Source organism: Stegostoma tigrinum, chromosome 4 (genome assembly GCF_030684315.1).
Source record: "Stegostoma tigrinum isolate sSteTig4 chromosome 4, sSteTig4.hap1, whole genome shotgun sequence".
NCBI lineage: Eukaryota > Metazoa > Chordata > Chondrichthyes > Orectolobiformes > Stegostomatidae > Stegostoma > Stegostoma tigrinum.
In genome coordinates, this window is record NC_081357.1 from 95,403,328 (window position 1) to 95,426,824 (window position 23,497).

At 47.2% G+C, this 23,497-nt stretch overlaps 1 long non-coding RNA gene across 1 annotated transcript; it reads right to left on the reverse strand.

Annotated features, from left to right (window-relative positions):
- Positions 1–3,733: 3,733 nt before the first annotated feature.
- LOC132209552 (uncharacterized) lies at positions 3,734–18,736 on the reverse strand. Its single transcript, XR_009445701.1, has 3 exons — positions 18,682–18,736; positions 8,190–8,290; positions 3,734–4,295 (listed from the first exon to the last, which is right to left on the reverse strand). It is a non-coding gene; the product is annotated as an uncharacterized LOC132209552 (long non-coding RNA).
- Between the last annotated feature and the right edge of the window lie 4,761 nt (positions 18,737–23,497).

A 23,497-nucleotide genomic window follows, 5' to 3' on the forward strand; every position in this document is an offset into this window, starting at 1 on the left:
CCAGTTCCACACCATATTCCATCTGCCAAGTTTTTCACCCGTTTGCTTAACTTGTCTATGTCCCTCTGCAGATTATTTTTGTAAAATCCGACAAACTTGGCTATAGAACATTCACTTTCCCCATCTAAGTCATTAATATATAATGTAAATAACAGTGGCTCCCAGCACTGATCCCTGTGGCACATCTCTAGTTACACATTGCCATCCTGAAAATGCCCCCTTTATTACAACTCTCTGTCTTCTATTAGTTAGTCACTCATCTATTTATTTTAACATACCACTTCCAACACCATGGGCTCTTACCTAATTAAGTAGCACAGTCCGTGGTACCTTATCAAACACCACCTAAAAATCCAAATATATTACATCTACTCCTCCCCTTTATCTATCCCCTTTCCCCAGCCAGTTACTGTCTTGAAGAGTTCTAGCAAATTTGTCAGCCGTGATTTTCCCATCACAAAGCCATGCTGCCACTGCCTGATGGTATTGTGTCTTTTGAAAGGTCTGCCATTGCATACTTTCTCATAATTCTTATCCCTTTCTTCTATCTCAGTTTAATATGTCTTTCCAGTGAGGCATGAACTGTGAGCTGAAAAGGAGCAGGGCTGGTTGACAGTGAAGTCATCGATCTACAAGTGGTTCATTCAGAGCGTCCCAAAGAGATTCCTCTTGTCCTATTGGTCCCAGTGAAGCTCGTCACCTCGCGATTGGCCAATCTTCTCCACAATGCAAAACGTGTTGACACAAGTGATGACCAACTCGTGTGGCCTAATGATTCCAGCATTTGTTAAGCTTTGGATAAAGATCCTTTTCATGATGTCCAGATGGCTATCTGCAGAGCAGTATGATGTAAGGTACTCGAAGAAGAAAGAAAACAGACAGGCCTGCATTTATATAGTGATTTTCACAACCTTGAGATCTCCCAAAGTGCCTTGCAGTGAAGCATGTACTTTTAAAGGGTGCTGCTATTGTAATGATGGATCAACACCACCAAGTCAGTACATTTGGAACCAGTTATGGATCAGACTCTCTCTCCACTCTCTCCTCTCCTGGAGAAGGTCATAGATTCAAGTTCCACCCCAGACCCTTGAACAGACAATCCAGGATGATACAGCTCGGGCAGCACCAAGGGAGTGCTGCACTGCTAGAGGTGCCACCTTTCAGATGAGATGTTAAAGCAAGGCTCAGGTAAATGTCTAGGGATCTCACAGCGCCTTTTTTGAAGAAGAGCAACCAACCAACTCCTCGAACAATTGCCTAATTATGATCACCTTGCTGCCCGTGGGATCTTGCTGTGCCACACTGGGTGGCTGAATTTCCTACATTACAATGGTGACCATGTTTCAGAGATACTTCGGTGACTTGGGAGCACCAGGATGCCCTGAAGTCACGAGAGGTCAATGGAGAAACGAGAGCCCATTCCCCATCTTTTCCCACCGGCTACGCAGCGTTCAGGGCTTTGCAAAGTTGGAATTGCTGATAGAAATCATCAGCGCACTTGGGTGAGATGCATTGTCACTGCTGGCCATCCCTGTCCTCAGAACGATTGTTCCTGGAAGCTGCATAGGACAGTATTCAGTGGGTTAGTAATATGGATGATCATGCAATGTGTTGATTTTGTTTTCATGGCAAATGGCCCCATTGAAGGGCATTGAGCTGTAGAGAGAAACCTGTTGAAATATAAGGCCTTAGCAGAGAGCTGCTACCGGTACTATCTCTGTAAAGCACACAGTCAGACAGATATTTGTCTCCAAGACCACCCTGCTCTTTGATAATGGGAGCTGCAGATGCTGGAGAATCCAAGATAATGAAATGTGAGGCTGGATGAACACAGCAGGCCCAGCAGCATCTCAGGAGCACAAAAGCTGACGTTTCGGGCCCAGACCCTTTGTAGCTCATGAACCTGGCATCTTCCCGTCAGGTTTGTCTGCTGAGCTGGTAAATTCCATGTTGGCCGTGTGTAAGTGGCACAAAGCCAGGATATGCCAGCAGCTCTCCTTTGATGTAGCTGTGGCCTGCCTAATCCCGGGGAAATGTGAAGGCTGCGGAAATTAGGAGTGAACAAGGATGCCTGGAGGCGCTGTTGAAGGCCCAGCTGGGAGTGGCTGGGTGGTGCGGCACTAGGACCACAAGGAGGCTGAGCCAAGCTCTTTCACTCTCCCCACCAAGTGCTGAGATTTATTTCAGTGGGCCGTGAGCTAATTGGTCGACAGCCTGGCCGAGGCTGTGAGCATTAGGTAATGTCTACAAAACCTGCCATGTGTGAACAGATGGAAACAACAATGGGTTGAGGAACTGTTCCTGTCAGCAAATAGTTTCCTTCAGGGAAAGTCCTCTCTTTGAAAATTTGGATGTTGAATTGCAGTTTTGATATCGTGATGTTCCACAAAGCCAGAAGGAATCTGTGGCAGCACGGCAGCATTCATTTGCAATCAACTGCTTGCCAGGGTTTCAGATCAATCCCACTGAACAAAAAAACCATTGCTAATTCCAAACAAAAGGATGTGTGTTTATACATTTATACACAGAGAGTCTTCTAGCAGGCAGTCACCCACCTCCAGGCCAGGAGGTCAGGTGCAATGGTCACAGACGAGTGTCAAAGCAAGTCAATTTACAAATTATATGTATGCTCACTCCTCCCTCCTTTATTTCTTTATTGAGTTTCCTCTTGAATATAACTACAGTATTCACCTCAACCACTCCCTGTGTTATTCAATTTCACTCTCTCCAGGGATTCGTTCCTCCACCTTCAAATTCCTTGTTTGATTTATTGATAACACCCCTAAGGAATAGGAACAGGAGTGGACCATTCAGCCCCTTGGGCCTGCTCCACCATTCATTTGGATCTGATGTTCCTCACATCCACTTTCCTGCCTTCTCCCTGTGATCCTGCATTCACTACTGGTCAATATCTCAGCTTTGTACCCACTTTCTATTTGTGGCAGAGATGGTAGGAACTGCAGATGCTGGAGAATCTGAGATAACAAAGTGTGGAGCTGGATGAACACAGCAAGCCAAGCAGCATCTCAGGAGCAGGAAAGCTGACGTTTTGGGTCTAGACCCTTCTTCAGAAATTTTTCAGGTGTAGGTTTAAGTTGAGAGGGGAAAGATATTAGAGGGACGGAAGGGCCAACTTTTTTACTCAGAGGGTGGTGTGTGAATGAAATGGGCTGCCAGAAGAAGTAGTGGAATCTGGTACCATTACAGCCTTACAAGTCATCTGGATGGGTATATGAAGAGGAAGGGTTTAGAGGGATATGGGCCAAATGCTGGCTAAAGGGACTAGATTAGTTTAGGATATCTGGGCAGTTCGGATGTGTTGGACTGAAGGGTCTGTTTCCATGCTGCGTGACTTTATGACTATGACTCCAACCGATTGTCTCCCTGTGAGGGCAATTAAAGCCTGACTGTGTTGGTGTCGATTTGGACTCACACGTGGAGCCAGGCTAGGTCAGGTCACAACGGTGGATTCCCATTTCCTGAGTGAATCAGACAAGATCTGATGACGAACCAATAGCTTTATGTCACTTTGACCCGAGATCAGACTTTTTTGGGATCTCAACAGCTTTTTAAATTCTCAAACTGCCACTGTGTCCTTTGAATTCACAATCAAGCGATTATTACAGATTGATGAACGACCCCACACTATTATATTGCTTCGTCATTGGTTCCCACTTGTGCTTACCCAATGTGTGTGCATAACAAGCTCCAATAAACAACAATGAGATAGTGGCCTGATCATCTGTTTTATTTTCATAAGGTCAGTTAAATGAGGAGAATTGTCCATGTACTTCTTCAAATATTGTTGAGGGACCGTTTGCTCTCTCCTGAAAGAGCAGACAGGGCCTCAGTTTAAAGTTGCACCTGAGAAACTGCATGTCTGACAGTGCAGCACTACTTCTGTACTGGCACTGGAGGAGAATTTCCCAACACTGTCGGCTACAACCCAAGATGCTGATGGAAGCTGATTCAATGGTAACGTTCAAATGAAGATGGGAAATATTTCTTCTTTTAAAATGCAGGGTCATGGAAAAGGAGCAGGGGTTTGGGATGAGGGAGAATCCTTTCAAAGAGTAACAAGACCAGTGTGAACTGGATAACCTCATTCTGTACTCCACGGTTCTGTGATTGTTTGATGGCAAGGCCAACAGCTCTGCCACGTAGGTCAGGAGAGAAGCCAATAGACAATAGGTGCTGGAGTAGGCCATTCAGCCCTTCGAGCCAGCACCACCATTCATTATGATCATGGCTGATCATCCACAATCAGTAAAACCTTGATTCCACTGTCTTTAAGCCTGTCAAAAAGAAATCAAAAGTTTGGTGTAAAAACTGTGACCTAGTGGTGGATGATTTGATCTTGAAAACAGGATGGCGCTCTTTACAAAACCAGCTTCCGGCTCTGATGGGATTGAGGCCTAACATCCTGGATCCTAATGCTGAAGAGTGGATGAGCTGAGGCCATTGTTCAGGGTGTCTGTGACAGACAGGTATTTGGTTCCCAGACACTCAGCCCAAAGCCCTAACCCCGAGCCCATTGGCAGAATGGCCATGTCTGGATATCCAGCATGCTTTCACAAAAGGAGCTCTCTCCCAGGATGCTCAGTGTACTCCTCTGCCCTTGTGACAGTGGGGGGGGGTGGGGGGGCCTATGAGAGGTGTTTGTCTGCTGACCTGGTTCCCTCCTCTCGGTGCTCTGACACTCCAGCCTAACTAGGCCTGTGCATCAGCCTGTTGGTAGGCAGGTTTTGCCAGCTCTTTGTGTGAGCAAGTCCGCCATACCGAGTCCCTGCTCCGGCTTTGAACCTGCTCTGTCCAGTGGGCCAGAGTACTCCGAGTCTGCCAACAAATCGCTCCTCTCTGCTTTAAGCGCTAAGTCAGTTTACTCCCTGTCACACGTGGTTACTGCAGCCTGTTTATTTCTCCAACCTAGCCCTAAGTCTCTTGGCCTCAGCTTCTCCTGTGCGTTAACTGAGTGAAGCTTTGACTCACATTTTCCCCCAGTCAGGGGCGTGGCTTTTGCAGGTTGTGTGGAGGCAAACATGTGGGATCTGGATGTTAGCAGCTTTGAGGGGCAGATCGAGTGACTGGCCAGTCTTTATCACATCATCCAGGCTGACAAGTTATTATCATCATCATCATCATCAGAGGCATTGAGCTGTACAGCATGGGAGCAGACCCTTTGATCTAACTCATCCATGCTGACAAAGTGTCCTAAATTAGTCAAGTTCTATTTGCCATCATTTGGCCTGTATCCCTCTAAAATCTTCCTCTTTATCTACCCGTCCAGATGCCTATTCAATATTGAAACTGTACCAGCCCCTACCACTTCCTCTTGGCAGCTCATTCCATACACACTCCGCCCTCTGCATGAAAACATTGTCCCTTAGGTGCCTTTTAAAATCTTTCCCCTCTCACCTTTAACCTATGCCCTCTAGTTTTGAACTCCCCCACCTGTGGGAAAAGACCATGTCTATTTACCCTCTCCATGCCCCTCATGATTTTATGAACTTTTACCTGCTCATCCCTCAGCCTGTGACACTCCAGGGAGAATAGCCTCAGCCTATTTAGCCTCTCCCTGTGTCTCAAACCCTGGCAACATCCTCATAAACCTTTCATGAACACCTTTCATGTTTAACTTCTTTCCTATAGCAGGGAGACCAGAATTGAACACAATATTCCAAAAGTGGCCTACACCATATCTTGTACAGCCACAAAATGACCTCCTAACTTCTACACCCAGTGCACTGACCAGTAAAGACAAGCATACCAAATATCTTCTTCACTATCCTGTCTACCTAGGACTCCACTCTCAAGGAACCATGAACCTGTACCCCAAGGTCTTTTTGTTCAATAACACTCCCCAGGTCCTTACCATTGAGTGTATAAGTCCTGCCCTGATTTGCGCTAACAAAATGCAGCACCTGACACTTATCTAAATTAAACTCCACCTGCTACTGCTTGGTCCATTTGGCCCACCTGATCAAGCTGAGCTGATCAAGTCTGATTGGTCATGATCATCATGTGATCCAGTTTGGTGGGTCAGTCATCATCATGTGACCCAGGCTGATTGGTCAGTCTTTATCACATGATCCAAGCTGATTGGTCAATTATCATCATGTGATCCAGCTTGACTGGTCAACCTTCATTGTGTGCCAGGCTGTATCCAACTGCTTGACTTGGTCTGATGTAAAATGATTAACCCACACACAGAATCCAACCAAAAGTCAGCTCAGACCGTGAGAAGTCTCACTCAGTATTTTCCTTATCAACACTCCGGCCTACACCAAAAAAAGCCACAAGTTGATCATTTAATACATGCACCACACAACTGTTTAACAATAACCATCTCCAAATATTAAACAAGCCAGCCACCACCTCTTGACATTCAATGGTGTTACCATCATGAGTCTTGTGCTATCAAAGTTGGGGTTAATCATTGATCAGAAACCCAACTGGACTCACCACACCAATACAGTGGCTACAACAGCAGGTCAGAGACTGGGGAATACTGCGGTGAGTAACTCACCTCCTGACTCCCCAAAGCCTGTCTACCATCGACAAGGCCCAGATCAGGAGTGTGATGGAATACCCCCCACTTGCCTGGATGAGTGCAGCCCCAACAACACTCAAGAAGCTTGACACCAACCAGGACAAAGTAGCTCACTTGATTGTCACTACATCCACAAGTATTCACTCCCTCCACCACCAATGCTCCGTAGCAGCAGTGTGTACTATCTACAAGATGCACCGCAGAAATTCACCAAAGATCCTCAGACAGCACCTTCCAAACCCACGACCACTTCCATCCAGAAGGACAAGAGCAGCAAGTATATGGGAACATTACCTCTTACAAGTTCCCCTCCAAACCACTCACCATCCTGACTTGGAAATCTATCGCTGTTCTTCAGCATTGCTGATCAAAATCCTGGAATTTTCTTCCTAGCAGCATTGTGGGTCTACCCTCAGCAGGTGGACTGCAGCAGTTGAGGAAGGCAGGTCATCACCACCTTCACAAGGGCAACAAGGGATGGCCAACAAATGCTGGCCCAGCAATGAATAAAGAAGGCCAGATAAGGGCTGGAGCCTGGGTTGAGAGGCTAATGGGGATAAGAGTTCATCACATCAACGAGGGATTGATAGCAAAGGTCTGACACTATCTCGCCCTCAACTCAAAGGATGAGTGGCTTCACCTCTGGATTCAATGGTGCCCACATTTGTTATCAGCAGCATGCTCCATCTCTGCATTTGCTCCGTCTCTAGGTCTGATCCAACCCCGGATCTTGCCCAGCTCTGGGTCTGATCTGAATCTCAGCCTAGCACTGACTGCGAACATCTCATGGACTGGGCAACAGGTAATGGTATTGGCTGAGGCACTCTGAGAGTCAATGCCCCTTCTGGGATTGGCTAATCTTGTCTAGCCCTGATTCTGGCCAGTGCCCCCTCTGAGACTCAGTAACAGACATTGTCATGACTCTGTTTGTCAGGCATTCCCTAATTTTGAGACTGAGAGATTCTAATGTCATTTCTTATCAAGTGGGGTAACAAAAGGATGAATCTGAAGGTTAAATTCAGAAGGAACAAGACAGTTCAGTCGACAATGAGGGCACTTTTCACATGGAAACATTCTGCACAAAATATTGACTGTGACTGTGTTATCTTTCTCTCTCAGGTATATTCTGTTCTGCAGCAATGGTCTTGATCCCTCTGTCCTCTTCCTCTCATCTTTGAGACTCAGTGAGTGGGCCAGCAGCACACACACAGACAGCTGGTTTGACAGTAGGAGACTGAGGGTGGTGGTAGAGGGTTGCTTTTTGGACTGGACTGTTCCTCAGGGATCAGCACTTCTGTTTTGTCATTTATGTAAACAATTTGGATAAGAATATAGGGGGCACGGTTACCAAATTTTCCCATGTCTCCAAAACTGGCAGGGTAGTGGACAGTGAAGAAGGTTATCTAAGACTACAATGAGACCTTGATCAATGGGCCAAGGAGTGGCAGATTGAGGTTAATTCGGATAAATTCAAAGTATTGTATTTTGGTAAGACAAACAAGGGCAGGACTTATACAATTAATGGTGGGGCCCTGGGTAGTGTTGACGAACCGAGAGATTGAGGGGTTCAGGTACATGATTCTTTGAAGTTTGCATCATATGTTTGCAGGGTGATTAAGAAGGCATTTAGTAGGCTTACCTTCAATGCTCAGACCTCTGAGTGTAGGAGTTGGGGCATCATGTTGAGGACATTAGTGAGGCCTCTTCTGGAGTACTGTGTCCAGTTTTGTTTGCCCTGTTCTGCGAAGGATATTATTAAATAGAAAGGGTTAAGAAAGGATTTACCAGGTTGTTGCTGGGTTTGAGATACAAAAATAGGCTGAATAGACAGGGGCCTTTTTCACTGGCATGTAGGAGGTTGTACGGTGACCTTTTTGAAGTTCATAAAATCATGAGTGGCATGGACAAGGATCTTTTCCCTAGAGAGGGGGTGTACAAAATGAGATGCCTTTTTTAAAGTGGGAGGAGAAAAATTTAAAAAGGACATGAGGACCAACTTTTTTTACACAGAGAGTGGTTCGTATGTGGAATGAACGCCCAGAGGAAGTGGTAGATTGGGGTACAGTTACCATTTTTAAAAGGCATTTGGATAAGTACAGGAATAGGAAATGTTTGGGGGGATATGGCCCACGTGCAGTCAGGTGGAACTAGTTTAGTTCGGGAATGTGGTCAGCATGGACTGTTTGGACCGAAGGGCCTATTTCCATGCTGTATGACTCTATGACACTGATGACAACTTGTCAGGCAGTTTGCTGGCCAGTATGATGCGCTGATACCTCTCCTACCTACAACTCCATGAATAAATGGGAATAAATTGAGACTGACTTGCTCCATGAATTTAACTGTGATTGATAAGCAGCAATCCTATAAAACTGTGAATAATTCCACTCACCAGCAACCCTGCAATTTGTTGGTCGACAGCAGAAAATCTAAGTTTAAACCAAGATAATAAAGTGGGGAGCTGGATGAACACAGCAGGCCAAGCAGCATCTCAGGAGCACAAAAGCTGACGTTTCGGGCCTAGACCCTTCATCAGAGAGGGGGATGGGGTGAGGGTTCTCCCCCCACTGCATCACACAACCAGCCCAGCCTGTCTCTGCCTCCCTAACCTGTTCTTCCTCTCACCCATCCCTTCCTCCCACCCCAAGCCGCACCTCCATTTCCTACCTACTAACCTCATCCCGCCTCCTTGACCTGTCCGTCTTCCCTGGACTGACCTATCCCCTCCCTACCTCCCCACCTAAACTCTCCTCTCCACCTATCTTCTTTTCTCTCCATCTTCGGTCCGCCTCCCCCTCTCTCCCTATTTGTTCCAGAACCCTCACCCCATCCCCCTCTCTGATGAAGGGTCTAGGCCCAAAACGTCAGCTTTTGTGCTCCTGAGATGCTGCTTGGCCTGCTGTGTTCATCCAGCCTCACACTTTATTATCTTGGGTTCTCCAGCGTCTGCAGTTCCTGTTATCTCTAATACAAGTTTAAACCATCGGGTTTTGTTGTAATGTGTTTCAACATATACACCAGGGGTCAGTGTGAACACATACTTAAACAAAACAGCTTTAGGAGTGCAGCAAACACACACAAAAACACAGCATCACCACCAAGTTGAAAACTGCAAGTAAATTGTCTCGATTGTTCTGAAACCCAACAAAGGAACAAAGCCAAACAGGTTTTTTCACTCTGCCTTTCGGCAATGTGAGTCTCACATCCCAGAAGGGAAGATCAGTTAAAACTGCGTGTAACCTGCATCGAACTGGTACATGCCAGGAGCAAACCAGGAAATCCAGCTCCAGATCTGAGCAGCCAGCTGCAGTGAGAGTCATCACCTCTGGGTGGGTTCAGGTGTGTGGCGAAGGGAGGTGGGGGGGTGGGGGGGGGGGGGGTGGTGAATGAGGCCAGCCCTGGCTGACTGCCAGCTTCCTGCACTGCTGGAACGTTGTTGTTGCAGCTACTCGTCATTGCTTGTTGGCTCTGAGGCTGTATTATCGAACCTGTTTGCCAGAGCAAGGCGCCTGACAGAATTACAGCCAGCATTGAAATCCGTACCGCTGATTTCACAGGCTGTAAACGAGCCATTCACTAAATGGATTCCATCCCATCATGTTCATTGTTCCATTCCTTCCCCTCATCTTTTTTTGCAGAAAACAAAATTGCAGGGACTTCTCTACATGTAGGGTCGTACCAAGTGAGGCAGAGATGCGGAAGGATGTAACTGGTTCCAGTGCAGTTTATCAAGATAATAAAGTGTGAGGCTGGATGAACACAGCAGGCCAAGCAGCATCTCAGGAGCACAAAAGCTGACATTTCGGGCCTAGACCCTTCCCATTATCTCCAGTGCAGTTTATCCTCCAGTTGCAGGACTCAGTAGTGGCCAGAGCCTGGAGAGTTACAGACAGATCAGCGACCTGACAAACACCAGTACTGCTGAGATAATAAAATGTGAGGCTGGATGAACACAGCAGGCCAAGCAGCATCTCAGGAGCACAAAAGCTGACGTTTCGGGCCTAGATCCTTCATCAGAGAGGGGGATGGGGGGAGGGAACTGGAATAAATAGGGAGAGAGGGGGAGGCGGACCGAAGATGGAGAGAAAAGAAGATAGGTGGAGAGGGTGTAGGTGGGGAGGTAGGGAGGGGATAGGTCAGTCCAGGGAAGACGGACAGGTCAAGGAGGTGGGATGAGGTTAGTAGGTAGCTGGGGGTGCGGCTTGGGGTGGGAGGAAGGGATGGGTGAGAGGAAGAACAGGTTAGGGAGGCAGAGACAGGTTGGACTGGTTTTGGGATGCAGTGGGTGGGGGGGAAGAGCTGGGCTGGTTGTGTGGTGCAGTGGGGGGAGGGGATGAACTGGGCTGGTTTAGGGATGGTACTGCACCAGTACTGCTGAGAACTGGTGAAGCCAGACATACAATCAGGGCACAACCCATGGGACAGGACAGGGAGCTGGAACTGAACTGAGGAAGCCCCAGCTTTGGGGAACAGGCAGCAGGACATAGTGGATAAGGCAGAGTGTGACTGTACCTGATACCCTCACTCACTGACTCACTCAGTCACAACGTCATCACTCACACTCACTCAAGCACACCTTCACTCACACACACTCACTCACACCCTCACTCACACCATCACTCACTCACACCCACTCACTTACATTCATTCACTCACAGCCTCACTCACTCACTCACACCCTCACTCACTCACACCTTCACTCACACACACTCACACACACTATCACAGCCTCACTCACTCACTCACACCCTCACTCATTCACACCTTCACTCACACACACTCACTCACACACTATCACTCACTCACACTCAATCATACGCACTCACTCACACCCTCAATCACTCACACCCTCACTCATTCACACTCACTGACTCACACCGTCACTGTCTCACACCGTCACTCACTCACACCACCACTCACACACTCACTTACTCAGACCCTCCTAACTCAAACTCACACCCTCACTCACACTTACTCACTCACACCCTCATCGCTCACCCTCACTCACTCACACTTACTCACTCACACCTTCATCACTCACACTCACTCAATCACACCCTCACTCACACAGTCACTCACTCACACCCTCATCACTTACACTCACTCACTCACATCCTCACTCACTCACACCCCATCACTCACTCACACTCACTCACACATCCTCACTCACACTCACTCACACCATCACTCACTCACACCCTTACTTACACACTCACTCACTCACACCCTCACTCAGACCCTTACTCAAGCACACCCTCACTCACTCACCCTCACTCACTCACAGCTTCACACACTCACACCCTCACTCACACTCTCACTCACACTCACTGTCTAACACCCTCACTCACTCACATGCTCACTCACTCATACAGTCACTTACACTCTCAGTCACTCACACCCTCACTTACTCAGACTCACTCACTCACACCCTCACTCACTCACACTCACTCACTCACACCCTCACTCACATACTCACTCACACACACTCACTCACACGCTCAATCACTCACACCTCACTCACAACCTCAGTCACACTCACTCACTCACATCCTCATCACTTACACTCACTCACTTGCACCCTCACTCACTCACTCACTCACACCCTCAGTCACACTCACTCACTCACACCCTCACTCATTCACACTCACTCATTTAAACCCTCACACACTCACTCACACACTCACTCACACCATCACTCACTCACACTCAATCACCCTCACTCACTCACACCCTCACTCGCTCACGCCCTCACACTCACACCCACTCACTAACACCCTCAATCACTCACACCTTCACTCACACTCTGACTCACACCGTCACTCACTCACACCATCACTCACTCACACACTCACTCACACCCTTAATTGCACACTCACTCACACCCTCACTCACAACATCACTCTCTCACACTCACTCATTCACACACTCACTCACACCATCACTCACTCACACTGTCTAACACCCTCACTCACTCACATGCTCACTCACTCATACAGTCACTTACACTCTCAGTCACTCACACACTCACTTACTCAGACTCACTGACTCACACCCTCACTCACTCACACTCACTCACTCACACCCTCACTCACATACTCACTCACACACACTCACTCACGCTCACTCACTCACACCTCACTCACAACCTCAGTCACACTCACTCACTCACATCTTCATCACTTACACTCACTCACTCAAACCCTCAGTCACACTCACTCACTCACACCCTCACTCATTCACACTCACTCATTTACACCCTCACACACTCACTCACACCATCACTCACTCACACTCAATCACACTCACTCACTCACACCCTCACTCGCTCACGCCCTCACACACACACACCCACTCACTAACACCCTCAATCACTCACACCCTCACTCACACTCACTGACTCACACCATGACTCACTTACACCATCACTCACTCACTCACACACTCACTCACACCCTTAATTGCACACTCACACCCTCACTCACAACATCACTCTCTCACACTCACTCATTCACACACTCACTCACACCATCACTCACTCACACCGTCACTCACTCACACTATCACTCACTCACACTCAATCACATGCACTCACTCACACCCTCAATCACTCACACCCTCACTCATTCACACTCACTGACTCACACCGTCACTGTCTCACACCGTCACTCACTGACACCACCACTCACACACTCACTTACTCACACCCTCCTCACTCACACTCACTCACTCACACCCTCATCACTCACACACTCACTCACACCCTCACTCACACTTACTCACACCCTCATCACTCACATTCACTCAATCACACCCTCACTCACTCGCACTCACTCATTCACACCCTCATCACTCACACACTCACTCACTCACTCACATCCTCACTCATCATACACTCACTCACTCACACGGTCACTCACTCACACACTCACTCACTCACACACTCACTCACACCCTCACTCAAACCATCACTCACTCACACCCTTACACACTCACTCACTCACACCGTCACTCACTCACACCACCACTCACACACTCACTTACTCACACCCTCCTCACTCACACTCACTCACTCACACCCTCATCACTCACACACTCACTCACACTTACACCCTCATCACTCACATTCACTCAATCACACCCTCACTCACTCACACTCACTCATTCACACCCTCATCACTCACACACTCACTCACTCACATCCTCACTCATCATACACTCACTCACTCACACGGTCACTCACTCTCACACTCACTCATTCACACCCTCATCACTCACACACTCACTCACTCACTCACATCCTCACTCATCATACACTCACTCACTCACACGGTCACTCACTCACACACTCACTCACTCACACACTCACTCACACCCTCACTCAAACCATCACTCACTCACACCCTTACACACACACTCACTCACACCATCACTCACTCACACTCAATCACCCTCACTCACTCACACCCTCACTCACACTTACTCACACCCTCATCACTCACATTCACTCAATCACACCCTCACTCACTCGCACTCACTCATTCACACCCTCATCACTCACACACTCACTCACTCACTCACATCCTCACTCATCATACACTCACTCACTCACACGGTCACTCACTCACACACTCACTCACTCACACACTCACTCACACCCTCACTCAAACCATCACTCACTCACACCCTTACACACTCACTCACTCACACCGTCACTCACTCACACCACCACTCACACACTCACTTACTCACACCCTCCTCACTCACACTCACTCACTCACACCCTCATCACTCACACACTCACTCACACTTACACCCTCATCACTCACATTCACTCAATCACACCCTCACTCACTCACACTCACTCATTCACACCCTCATCACTCACACACTCACTCACTCACATCCTCACTCATCATACACTCACTCACTCACACGGTCACTCACTCTCACACTCACTCATTCACACCCTCATCACTCACACACTCACTCACTCACTCACATCCTCACTCATCATACACTCACTCACTCACACGGTCACTCACTCACACACTCACTCACTCACACACTCACTCACACCCTCACTCAAACCATCACTCACTCACACCCTTACACACACACTCACTCACACCATCACTCACTCACACTCAATCACCCTCACTCACTCACACCCTCACTCGCTCACGCCCTCACACTCACACCCACTCACTAACACCCTCAATCACTCACACCTTCACTCACACTCTGACTCACACCGTCACTCACTCACACCATCACTCACTCACACACTCACTCACACCCTTAATTGCACACTCACTCACACCCTCACTCACAACATCACTCTCTCACACTCACTCATTCACACACTCACTCACACCATCACTCACTCACACTGTCTAACACCCTCACTCACTCACATGCTCACTCACTCATACAGTCACTTACACTCTCAGTCACTCACACACTCACTTACTCAGACTCACTGACTCACACCCTCACTCACTCACACTCACTCACTCACACCCTCACTCACATACTCACACACACACTCACTCACGCTCACTCACTCACACCTCACTCACAACCTCAGTCACACTCACTCACTCACATCTTCATCACTTACACTCACTCACTCAAACCCTCAGTCACACTCACTCACTCACACCCTCACTCATTCACACTCACTCATTTACACCCTCACACACTCACTCACACCATCACTCACTCACACTCAATCACACTCACTCACTCACACCCTCACTCGCTCACGCCCTCACACACACACACCCACTCACTAACACCCTCAATCACTCACACCCTCACTCACACTCACTGACTCACACCGTGACTCACTTACACCATCACTCACTCGCTCACACACTCACTCACACCCTTAATTGCACACTCACACCCTCACTCACAACATCACTCTCTCACACTCACTCATTCACACACTCACTCACACCATCACTCACTCACACCGTCACTCACTCACACTATCACTCACTCACACTCAATCACACGCACTCACTCACACCCTCAATCACTCACACCCTCACTCATTCACACTCACTGACTCACACCGTCACTGTCTCACACCGTCACTCACTGACACCACCACTCACACACTCACTTACTCACACCCTCCTCACTCACACTCACTCACTCACACCCTCATCACTCACACACTCACTCACACCCTCACTCACTCGCACTCACTCATTCACACCCTCATCACTCACACACTCACTCACTCACTCACATCCTCACTCATCATACACTCACTCACTCACACGGTCACTCACTCACACACTCACTCACTCACACACTCACTCACACCCTCACTCAAACCATCACTCACTCACACCCTTACACACTCACTCACTCACACCGTCACTCACTCACACCACCACTCACACACTCACTTACTCACACCCTCCTCACTCACACTCACTCACTCACACCCTCATCACTCACACACTCACTCACACCCTCACTCACACTTACACCCTCATCACTCACATTCACTCAATCACACCCTCACTCACTCACACTCACTCATTCACACCCTCATCACTCACACACTCACTCACTCACATCCTCACTCATCATACACTCACTCACTCACACGGTCACTCACTCTCACACTCACTCATTCACACCCTCATCACTCACACACTCACTCACTCACTCACATCCTCACTCATCATACACTCACTCACTCACACGGTCACTCACTCACACACTCACTCACTCACACACTCACTCACACCCTCACTCAAACCATCACTCACTCACACCCTTACACACACACTCACTCACACCATCACTCACTCACACCCTTACTTACACACTCACTCACACTCTTACTCACTCACACCCTCACTCAGACCCTTACTCAAGCACACCCTCACTCACTCACAGCCTCACTCACTCACACCCTCACTCACACTCTCACTCACACTCACTGTCTAACACCCTCACTCACTCACATGCTCACTCACTCATACACAGTCACTTACACTCTCAGTCACTCACACCCTCACTTACTCAGACTCACTGACTCACACCCTCACTCACTCACACTCACTCACTCACACCCTCACTCACATACTCACTCACACACACTCAGTCACACCCTCACTCACTCACACCTCACTCACAACCTCAGTCAGACTCACTCACTCACACCCTCACTCACTCACACCCTCAGTCACACTCACTCACACTCACTCACACCCTCACTCATTCACACTCACTCATTTACACCCTCACACACTCACTCACACCCTCACTCACACCATCACTCACTCACACTCAATCACACTCACTCACTCACACCCTCACTCGCTCACACCCTCACACACACACTCACTCACTAACACCCTCAATCACTCACACCCTCACTCACACACTCACTCACTCACACCCTCGTCACTCACACTCACTCTCTCATACCCTCACTCATTCACACCCTCACTCACTCACACCCCACTCACTCGCACTTCACTCACTCACTCACACCCACAGCCTCACTCACTCACACCGTCACTCACTCATATGCTCACTCACTCACGCACAGTCATTCACACTCACTCACTAATACCCTCACTCATTCACACCGTCACTCACTCACTCACCCCCCCCACTCACACCCTCATCACTCACACACTCACTCACTCACACCCTCATCACTCACACTCACACCCTCATTCACTCACACTCACTCACACCCTCATCACTCACACTCACTCACACCCTCATCACTCACACCTCCACTCACACACTCACTCACACCCTCATCACTCACACTCACTCACACCCTCTCACACACTCATTCACTCACTCACACTTACTCACTCACACCCTCATCACTCACACTCACTCATTCAAAACCCTCACTCACACCGTCACTCACTCACACTATCACACACACACTCAATCATACTCACTCACTCACACCCTCACACGCTCACACCCTCACACACACACACTCACTAACACCCTCACTCACTCACCCTCACTCACACATGCACTCGATCACACTCACTTACTCACACCCTCACTCACTCACTCACACTCTCACTCATTTACACTCACTCACACACTCTCATTCATTCACACTTCCTCACACACCCTCACTCACACCCTCACTAACACACTCTCACTGACACACCCTCACTCACACTCACTCACACCTTCACTCACACTCACTCACACCCTCACTTACTCACACCGTCACTCACTCACTCGCACACACTCACGCACCCTCACTGACACCCTCACTCACTCAATCTCACTAACCCTCACTCACTCACAACCTCACTCACTTACACCTTCACTCACTCAACCTCACTAATATTCACTCAATCATGCTCACAACCTCACTCACTTACTCACACCCTCACACACTCGCTCACTCACCCTCACTTAGTCACACCCTCACTCACTCACTCACACTCACTCCTCCAAAGTAACCTCCTCCAGCCCCTACAACCCTTCCACTCTCTCTGTAACCTCCTCCAGCCCCTACAACCCTTCCTCTCTCTGTAACCTCCTCCATCCCCTACAACCGTCCCTCACTCTGTAACCTCCTCCAGCCCCTACAACCCTCCCTCTCTCTGTAACCTCCTCCAGCCCCTACAACCCTCCCTCTCTCTCTGTAACCTCCTCCAGGCCCTACAACCCTCCCTCTCTCTGTAACCTCCTTCAGCCCCTACAACCCTCCCTCTCTCTGTAACCTCCTCCAGCGCCTACAACCCTCCCTCTCTCTGTCACCTCCTCCAGCCCCTACAACCCTCCCTCTTGCTGTAACCTCCTCCAGCCCCTACAACCCTCCCTCTCTCTGTCACCTCCTCCAGCCCCTACAACCCTCCCTCTCTCTGTAACTTCCTCCATCCCCTACAACCCTCCTCTCTCTGTATTCTCCTCCAGGCCCGACAACACTCTGTAGGAGTTCTCTGCCCTATCGAGCGCAGTGTCTTGCACATTCCTCAACAATTTCTGACTGTGCCTTCAGCTGTGTGGGCCCTCGCTTCTGGATGTTGTATCCAAACCTCTCCACTTCTCTTTTAACACCTGCGAAAGAAAATAAATGAATTGCATTCATGTCGAATCTTTCACATTGTCGGTACCTCTCAAACTGCTTCACAGCCAGTGGGGGAGTTTTGAAGTGTCATTGCTGCTGTGTTGTAGAAAAAGAAACAATAAGTTTACTCACAGAAAGCTGCCAAAAAATAGCAATGTCAAAATGACCAGATAACGGAATTGTGCTAATATTGGCTCATGGAGAAATATTGACCAGGGCCCTGATCGAGGTACAATGTTGTGCTTTGAAATAGTACCATGACATGTACGTGACATATGGTTTCAGTTTTATGCTTCATCTCAAAGAACATCTCTCTGACAGTGCGGCATTTTCTCAGCACTGCTCGGCCTCTGCCAGCCTTGTTCATCGTTCTCAAGACCTGTTGTGATGTTTCCTTCTTGGCGTTCAGCTTTGTCTGAGACAAGCCCTGTGAAGCCTCTTGTGATTTTTATTGCCTTGGGGGTTGCCTTGGAGAAAGTACCTGTTGTTAGAACACAGAGTCTGGCTTTTCCAGGGCCTCTGGGAATTGGTGAGCATGAAGGTGAGCAGCTTTTATCTTTTGCAGGGAGGCCAATCAGAATTGCGACAGGGATTGATCACCTTCCTATTCAGAGGGAGAAGGTCACCCCTGCAGTGCCACTAGTGGTGGGTGAATGTAATTACAGTGTGACCTGCTGACATGGACAATTCTATCGTAAACCGAGGCACTGGCAGGGTCTAGGCCCAGAACGTCAGCTTTTGTGCTCCTGAGAGGCTGCTTGGCCTGCTGTGTTCATCCAGCTCCACACTTTGTTATCTGGCATTTAAATTGGGAATGTGTAAATATAAGGAGATATGGCGAGTGAAGTAAGTTTGTACCTTCTCGTCCAATTATTCCTGGCCATCCACTCTCCTATATTTCTGCCTATCAGTATAAATCCAGCCCAAATATCGTCTCTCCCTCCCTCTCACTCCCTCTCATTCTCCTTTTCTTCCCTCTTTTCTTTTTATCAATGAACAATGATTTAGTAGATTTGGAAAGTGGAAGCGTTTCCATAAGTTGACAGGATGTTGTGAACAATCACAATCCCTGTCCTGCATTATCTAACTGAACAGTCTAGGAGCTATTCCTGTAATTTTATTTCCACGGAGTACCTTTCACAAGATGTATCAGATTCTCTGTCAGGAAGGAGCCTTCCTCACACGAGCTACTGGTGAACAGTCAGTGTCTAACCAGAGAGAAGCAGACAGTCACTTTTCTCAGCGGATGGTAAAAAGGCCATTCTGGGTGTATACTGGTGATGGCAGCTTTCCCTCCTGTCAGACAATGGGCTATACTCTTAAGCAAGGCTGGGTGAGGTTCAGGAGCTATGCCCCAGCCTCTGTCACATTTGCTGCAGAGGGAGACAGTGGGTGGAGAAGGTAAATGATTTGTTGACCTCTCTGAGCCCTCCTTACTCCCTCACTGTCCTCGTGGCATTTTCACAGTGGGAGGAACTTACAGCTGTTCCTTGATTTTTTGCTGTTTGATCCCTCCTAGCTTTTGAATGAGATTGAGGTCATCGCATATTTTCTACCCAGGAGTGAGAATCCTGATCGCGAAGTAGCATGCCTTTAATGTTAATGTGATGCTCCCAGATATGTAGATGAACTTCTGCTGTCTGTAAACTGTGTGTTGTCAACAAATGCCTTACAATCTGCTAATATTATGATACGTGCTCCTGAGTTTAACTTGACATTTTTGAAATGCCAATTGACATAAAGGTTCACTTGCCAAAATGTTTGGTCTGGAAAGCCCATTATTCAGTGGAAAAGTTTAGATTTATCATTTATTTATCCTTTATCTCCTCTATCTTTTTGTATGAATAGTTCTTAGTTCTTTGATTTTCGACAGCTGTGCCCTGCTTCAGCATATTTTCAAATGTTGAGCTATTGGCTTATTATATTATGTTTTCGATTTGAATGTGGGTACTGTTCAGGCACATGAAGTTTCTTTGCTTGACTGAATTGGCAAGAATTTTGGTGTTGGTTATCTGTCCTGCCTGCTACTTTGGTTTTTTATGAGTCTGTTTGTAGTTATGTACTATAGGAATTAAATGGGCTCAAAAAACCACCCAACTCAAATTTGGTCTCCTTCCCTTAGGACTGAGTAGTGTTGCTTCCAGGTCTCTACATCACTTAACATTTGAATGGCTTTATCTATAGCCAGGTCTTCTTTGGACTGTAATATATCTGATGAATACTCAATTCAGCCTCTGATGAATTGTGATTTTAAGCCATCATTGTCATATCTTTCCTCTAGTCTGTCAATGCCATTAATGAAATAATCAATGGATTCCTTGAATATTGTACTCTTCTGATAAAGCCTGTTCTTTCATGAAGACCATTAGTGCTGAGGTTGAAATAATTGTCAATCTTTCAGTACCCCTTCAAAGCATCTGTTATTTATTTAATCTCTTGGCACCCAATAACTGTACTATACCTAACTGTGTATAGAAGTACATTACTTGTTCAGCTTCTAATTTAGTGTTCAGCTCAGAAAGTATCAAATATCTCAAGAATTGTTTTCTCCGAGCTGCCCAATCCAGCACCCAACACTAAATTAAATATTCCTGGAAATATTATTTTTATACCTTGGATTCCTAAAGTGAGTAGGTATTTTATTTTAAACAAAACCAAAATTGCTGGAGGAACTTCATAAAAAGCAGAATTAACATTCAGGGCCCAGTGACAATCCTTCTTCAGAACTGATGTTAGCCAGGAAATGGTGGTATATATGCTGAAAACAGAGTTGGGGGAGGTAAAGGAGTGAACAATAGGTGGAAATGGAGCCCAATGGGAGAGAAAGACAGTTAGACTGACAAAGAGATGGATAATGGTGAGCCATGGAGAAAGAAGGTGAAAATAGGTTGGCTGTGTTGAAAGTAACATGTGTGATGTCAAGTCCTGGGGTGATGGGGTGAGGAAACAATCAGGCTGGGACCCACAAACTGGAAATTCTGAAACTGACACAAAGTGTCAGAAAGATCATGAACGTAAATAGGAAGGGACTGAACAAAAGGAGAAAAAAAATGAGTCAACACATTTTATCTTCTTTAAAGAAGAAATTGGGCCCTCTTCCTTATAACGGAGCGGGTTTGCAGACTTGAAAGACATGTTCAAAATCATGAACTAGTTTGAAGGGGTAAATAACGAAAAACAGTTTTAAAAATACCAAAGAACTGCGGATGCTGGAAATCAGAAACAAAGTCAGAATTGCTGGAAAAACTCAGCAGATCAAGCAGCATCAGCGGAGAGAAAGCAGATTTAACATTTTGGGTCCAGTGATCCTTCTTCATAACTCCATAAAAAGACCGCCAGAAGGATCAGATACCAAAGGACACTGAATTAATTTGATAATCGGCAAGAGAACCAGAGGTAACATGAAGGGAAATACTTTTGCGCAGTGAGCCTGAACTACTGGGAGAAGCATGATCAAAGTAATTTGCAAAAGGAATTCTAAAAATAGGGGCCATGGGAAAAGAGAAGGCAGACTCTGTCAAATAGCTAGCACTGACGTGATGGGCTGAATGACCTCCTTTTGTGCGGTTTAATTCAATGGTGGGCAACCTGCAAATGAATCAGAAGATTCAGGTCATAAAGATAGTGCAAGGGAAAAAGGAATACAGGGAACAGGGATAAACAAGTGATGAGAGGGAGATAGAAATATTGTACCTGCTAGCACATGCCTGAAAGATCAATTGGTGTTATATTACAGAACAGCAGGAGGAGAGTGTGTGGGGGGGTGGGGCGGGGTGTTCAACCACTATTTATTCCTCAAACAGTATCACTAAAGAGATAACAAGGTGTGGAGCTGGAGGAACACAGTAGGCCAGGCAGCATCAGAAGAGCAGGAAGGCTGACGTTTCGGGTCAAGACTCAGTTTTCCTGCTCCTCTGATGCTGCTTGGCCTATTGTGTTCATCCAGCTCTACACTTTGTTGTCTCAGATTCTCCAGCATCGGCACTTCCTACTATCTCTCATTAAAGAAAAGGCCTAGATATAATTACATGGCTGTTTTGGTGGGACAATATTATTGCTGTGTTTACTTATTATTATGACCACTGTTCAGAAGTATTTAATTGGTGATAAGTTGTTCTACATGTCAAGGTTTTCATTTTTCTAATCTGCTTGCATAACAGCTTCCTGCATTTAAAAAAAATCTCCTCATCTTCCCCCTGGTTCTTTTGTCAGTGATCTGTGTGCTGTGGTTCCTGAACCCCCTGCCAGGAGAAGGGAGCTTGAATCAGAGCTGCCTTGAGTAATTAGCTGTTGTGACAGGATTAAACAATGGGAGGATGATGCCAGCTTTTTATAGCAGCCTGTCATCTCTCACAGGCTTGCTATGTGCAGACACATTCCAGCCAAACCGAACTCGCAGTGTCTCGTCAGCACCCACAGCTGGCTAAAAGCCCTGATATTTTTAGCACTTCCCTTTTAAAGGCAGCTTTCTTGGATCTGATGAGCTGCCTGGTTTTCTGAAGGGTCTCAATTATAACTTCTCAACATATACACGCGCACACAGACACAAACACACATATACACAAACACACACAGACACACAAACACACACACACACACACACACAGACACTCACATATACACAAACACACATGCACATACACAGACACGCGCCACACACATATACACACAAACACACACACACATATACACACACACAGACACTCACATACACACAAACACACACTCACACAGACACAAACACACATATACACAAACACACACACATACGCACACACACATATACACACAGGCACACACCACACACATACACAAACACACACACACACACACATATATGCACACACACAGATACAGACACA